We start from the raw sequence: 5,456 nt of genomic DNA, 5'->3' as shown, positions 1-5,456 counted from the left end.
TTCCATCTTGTTGGATCCTCATCTCTGGCCTTCCCCCTGGACCTCCCTCGGGTGGCTCTGCTTCTTTCTTCTCTTTCTTCCACTGGGCCATACAGAGCTGTTTGGGTTTTGCCCGAGATTTTCTGTAGTGAAAATGACATTTAAATCAATACTGTGGACCTTCTGGACATCAGAGTCTCCCATTCACCCAGGGTTGGCCAGTTTTTATTCCGTTTTTTTTATTGTGGTAGGTCCTCTCTGCCGAGGGTCAGCCTGGGCGCCTTCCGGGCACTCCTTCAGCCTGCCCAGGCTCTGCGTTCCCCACACGAGCAGTTGTTTCACAGTATCTGGCTCCAAAAGGGGAAGAGAGACACCTTAAGGTGTCTGGGTACTTGGGCCCTTCAGATCCAAGGGCCTCCCTTCTGCTGAAGGTCGAGGGTCTGCAGCTATGGGACGGGGGGGGCCATCACGGCCTCGGCTGGTGGCACCCATGTGTCCCGAGTGCAAAGCCCTGGCACATGGGTGGCAGGGTCTCCCCCTGCCCACCCGTGAGCGTTGTGCGTGCTGCTGGGACAGTTGCAGCTCGGGGCGGCTGCTACATTCTAGGCACTTGGAGAACAAACTGCCACCACTTACCACCCAAGCCCTGGCAGACTCTGGAGCTCTGAAACTGTGACCACAGACCATCGCACCCCGCAACCCTTGCCAGGGCGGGAGGCGAATGCCTGCTACTTCCTGCTCCATCATGTCCAGAGTCCTCTCCTGGGGGCAGCGCTGACTGGCCTGGCACATCCTCATGTCCAGCACACAGCAAGGGTGGCTGATGGAGGAGACCTGGCCTGCATTAGACCTGTCCAGCCATTCTGGGCAACTGAGGAAGCTCAGGAGCCAGCACAGGATAAAACTCCACCTTTAGCACAGCCCTGGACCTGAGAACAAAACGGGCACATCACAGACAAGCCGGAGAGAGGCCTAACAGGTTCTGTGTGGCCCGGGAGCCCTCGTAGGGACGCGACCCACAGCAGCAGCCCGAGTCGGCTACTTAGGTCTGGGTGCAGAGCGTGACAGGTGAAGGCCTGGCTCAGTGACGCGGGAGGTGCAGGAGATCAGCGGCTGCCCCAGGTCCGTGCCATGCTGTCTGGGTCTCCACATCTGGTCCCTGAGGACTCGACGTGGCTTTTCCTTCTGGTGCAGGGAGAGGGTCTTACCCACAGGAGCAAAATGGCATGAAGGTCAGAGGTTTGTTCACGCATCTGCTGCCTCTAAGTGCTTTCACCTGAACGGCCAGCACCCCGAGTGGCCGACCTCCACCCTTCATGGCCAACGTCCTCCCGGGCCCTGACTGGTCATGGGTGGAGAATGGACGCTGGTCTGCAGCACGTGCCCCTGGCGTGAGGGCAGGAGGTGCCCTGCCTTAGCTCTGCTGAGCCTGCAGGGTCTGAGCTGAGCCACTGGGAGCCACAGGGCAGAGGAGAGGCCCTTAGTCAGAGAACAGGAACATGGTGGCTCCGTCGGGGGTGCTGCAGGAGAGGCGGCCTGGAAGCCTGGTGCAGCGCCGGAGGGCGGGGACGCGGGCCAGCTCTGGGTGCCCCTGCTCCAAGACGGGTGCTATCTCCTCAGCAAGTCAGTCCTCCTGCCTTGGACTCTCCTCGAGCTGCAGCCCACTTGACTGGCAGCTCTCCACCCATGACCCCAGGGAGCCCCGCACCCTTGGGCTTCCCGAAGCTCTTTCTCCAGCCCGAAGGAGCCAGCCGCCACCCCTGGGGCTCCTCAGCCAGGTCTGCATGCTGCCGGCCTCCTGCCTGCTGCCCCTCATCAAGGGGGCTCTTCCCTCTGCCCCCCGGGCCCCTTCTCAGCCTCTCTCTGCCAGAACCTTAACATCCACAGAAAGGCCTCCATACCCACAGCCAGGGTCTTCGGTGGTGACTGGAACTGACAGTTTATTTCCATCAGAATCTGCACGAAGGTCCGCAGCCCAGACCTGGGCTCCTCTCCCCGTGGTGCGACGGCCACATGGTGGCCTTGGGATCACACAGGCCGCCACTGCCAGGTGTCGCTTACGGAAGCCAGCTGGGCATGGAACAAGGACGGGTCCTCTCAGCAGACAACTTGTCTCCCTCCGCCATGTAGAGGAGTTGAGGTCTCGGAAGTCTGTTCCTGTTAGTGACAACATACTGCCATGGCTTGGAGGTGAGGCGTCCCCCAGAAGCTCCGGTGTGAGACAGTGCAGGAGGGCTCAGAGGAGAGGTGACTGGGTTACGGAAACCTGAGCCTAATCAGTGAAGGGATCACCTGATGGGATTAACCGGGTAGGAACTGCAGGCAGGCGGGTGTGGCTGGAGGAGGGGGGCGTTGGGCCTGGCTCTGGGTACATATTCGTACCTGGCGAGTGGAGTCTCTCACTGCTTCCTGATCACCACGTGAGCCGCGTCCCTCTGCCACTCTCCTCTGCGTGACGTTCAGCCTCACCTCCAGCCCTGAGGAATGGAGCAGCTGTCTGTGGACCAAGATCTCGGAAACCGTGAGCCCCCAGATAAACCTTTCCTCCTCCATAATTGTTCTGGTCAGATCTCTTAGTCACAGCAGCGAGAAGCTGGCTACGACACACACTAACGAATAGGAAGACTAGGCCTGAGCAGGGAGCATGGAGACAAGCGGGCGCTGCCCCTTCCTCTGCCAAGACCACTCCCCAGAGACCAGACAGGGCTGCACCTGAGAGCTTCTGGTTGTGGGGAGACTCCTGCTGTAGCCAACGCCCCACGGCACAGAAGAGGGCCGCCAGCTTCAAGGACATCACTGACCCTAGGGGCATACACAGCCCCCGTGGGGGCCAGGAGGCTGCGCTGACCCTCAGCCCCCGTGGGGGGCCAGGAGGCTGTGCTGACCCAAGTGTGGGCCTCACTGTGTGGCCACGGCAGAGCTATCAGTGCTGGTCCTAAGAAGATGACCACAGGAAGGCAGGTCCCGAGGGGCTCTGGGTGGCCTAGCCCGAAATCGTCATCCAGTACCCGGCACTCAGCCTCCTGAGAGGCTGTGACCCGCTAGCTCAGCTGCACTGGGGGCTCCCAGATTGTAAACCCCCGTCCTGCAGCTGTGGCGCCATGGAGGGTGTGCACAGAAAAGCCCTGTGTCCCCAGGCAGGCCTCTGGCCTTGGGGTCCTGCCTGCCCTGAGTCCAAGGCTTCTGTGTCCTCGGTGTGGGTGGATGCTGTTTCCCAACCACACCTGGGAGCCTTTGCAGTCGCCTTGGGAGAGTGGGGTCCTTGGTCAGAGCCAAGTCGTTGTGGCCTCAGGGCAGAGGCTGGCCTGCAGTTGTGCGGGGTCACATTCCACCGAGTCTGTGGAACAAGGTGCATCCTGTCCTGAGGATCCTACAGCCACCAGCACACCGGGAGGATGCATTTCAGAGTGGCTTCCCTAGGCTGTGGCTGCAGAAGAGGACAGCTGCAGGATGGGCTGGTTCAAGGTGGGGAAATAGGAGGAAGAACTGGAAGGGTTCTCCCCAGAGAGTGGGCTCAGGTCAGTGGCTTCCCAGTGCACAGTGGTCCAAGGGTCCTTCCCCGCTCCCCCATAGAGATGCTGCTGGCCCCGGGGTTGTTGCAGCCCCTGGGATGCTGGATGAGCACAAGCTGGTGAGCCCTTCACTCTGTCCCACTGTGCAGGGCACCAGCTCCACCTGTGCTGACCTGAGGCCCTGGACCCACCAGGGGCTGGAGCCGTGCAGGGGGCCACCTGGGCTTCCCAGCTGTCCTCGGGCTTGGTGACCCTCCATGGCCCCAAATCCTTGACTGGGAAATGCAGAAGTGAGCAAGGCTGTCTGAGGAGCGAACGAGAAGCCACGTGAGCTCCCCGGGCGCCGGGGCCAGGAGCAGGGCAGCTGCCCCTCCACGCCGGTCCTGCCTGTGTCTGCCTGGTTCCAGTCCACAAAGCGCCAGGCCTGGCACACAGCACAGGCGAATCCACAGAGGAGGCAGGGCCCGTGGGGCAGAACCAGGTGGTGATGCTGGAGGCCTCGGAATAGTGCAGGACCCAGCACCTGGACGGGGTCAGATTAAGCGTGAGGGCTGCGGCTGGCACCGGCTGCGGACTGTCCCTGGGGCAGTGTCCTCCTTCTCCCGAGGTCAACTCACAGAGTCCCACGTGTGCATGAACGGGTTCTCGCCTGTGCTCAGAATCTTAATAAAAGAACACGCCTCTCCATGCGATAATAAATCTTCCAACTACACCAGCTTCGTGTCAGAAAATCATATTTTGGGAAAGATTGAGCTCGAGATGGCAAGGGCCCCTGGAAATGGGCCAGTCTCCCGGCTGCCTCCACCTTTGGCTGAGGAATAATGCATGCAGAGGCTTTTAGAAATGGCTGAGCGGCCGGCTCAGAGCCTCATTATCAACAGGAGTCAGGGGCAGGGAGAGGGCAGGAGGGTGTCCACTGCTGGGCTGCCGGCGTCTGTTGGCGACTCCGTTACAAACACCACAACACAGTAGCAATAGCTTTATTTTAGCTGTTTATTTACAAAGAAAACTGACAAAATATTGTAACAAGAATGAACAAACGTGTTTCCAACCTTCTGCGTCTAAAACTGCTCTGCACGCCACGCAGGGCGGCCCAGGGAGCCTGCTCAGGAGCGAGTCCTGTGGCTGCCGGCCAGCGCAGGCCCATCCCGAGCAGGCGCACTCACAGGACTCAGACAGACCTTGTGTGCAGACAGGAGGCCAGAGAGCCCAGAGCCATGTTGCTCTTCATGACCGCCCGTTCCCCAGAGCCAGCCAGGATCCCACTGACCTCCCTGGGGGCAGCACCCATGACCCCCCCCCACCTCCTCAGCAGGCTGGGGACCAGGCTCCAGCACATGCACCCTTGGGGACACACTTGCCCATGTGCAGACCACAGTGGATTTCCAGGAGCAGCTCCCAGGAGAGGGTGGGGCAACCAGTGGGGGCCAGCCAGAGGGCTGCAGAGTGCCCGCCTGGCCTGGTGGGCCCAGCAGGAGCAGCTCCAGAGGTGAGGGCTCAGGGCCTGTGGGCTTCCAGAGGCCTCTGTGACCACAGCTTGTGGCCAGCCTCCCCTGGCAGCAGAGCTCGACCACAATCGCTCTCTCAGCGACTGTGCGGCAGACATTGTCTCTGCCTCGGCCACAGACTCTGGGCCAGGACAGAGTTGGGGCCGATTCACACCCTGCCTTACCTCTGGGCCTGAGAGGAGTAGGGGGGCTACCAGGCCCAGACAGACCCTGCCCCTGGGCTGCGCATGCATGTCACCCTCAGGAGGCCAGCACAGCCCACCTGGCCACCTGGCGCTGGCTGGAGGAGAGGCAGTGGTGGTGGGCGGGGGGCTCTGCAGTGGGGCGCTGGCTGGAGGGGAGGCGGTGGTGGTGGGCGGGGGGCTCTGCAGTGGGGCGCTGGCTGGAGGTGAGGCGGTGGTGGTGGGTGGGGGGCTCTGCAGTGGGGCGCTGGCTGGAGGGGAGGTGGAGTGGGAAC

The sequence above is a fragment of the Sciurus vulgaris genome (genome assembly GCF_902686455.1).
Source record: "Sciurus vulgaris genome assembly, chromosome: 4".
Lineage (NCBI taxonomy): Eukaryota > Metazoa > Chordata > Mammalia > Rodentia > Sciuridae > Sciurus > Sciurus vulgaris.
Note: the sequence above shows the minus strand (reverse complement) of the source record.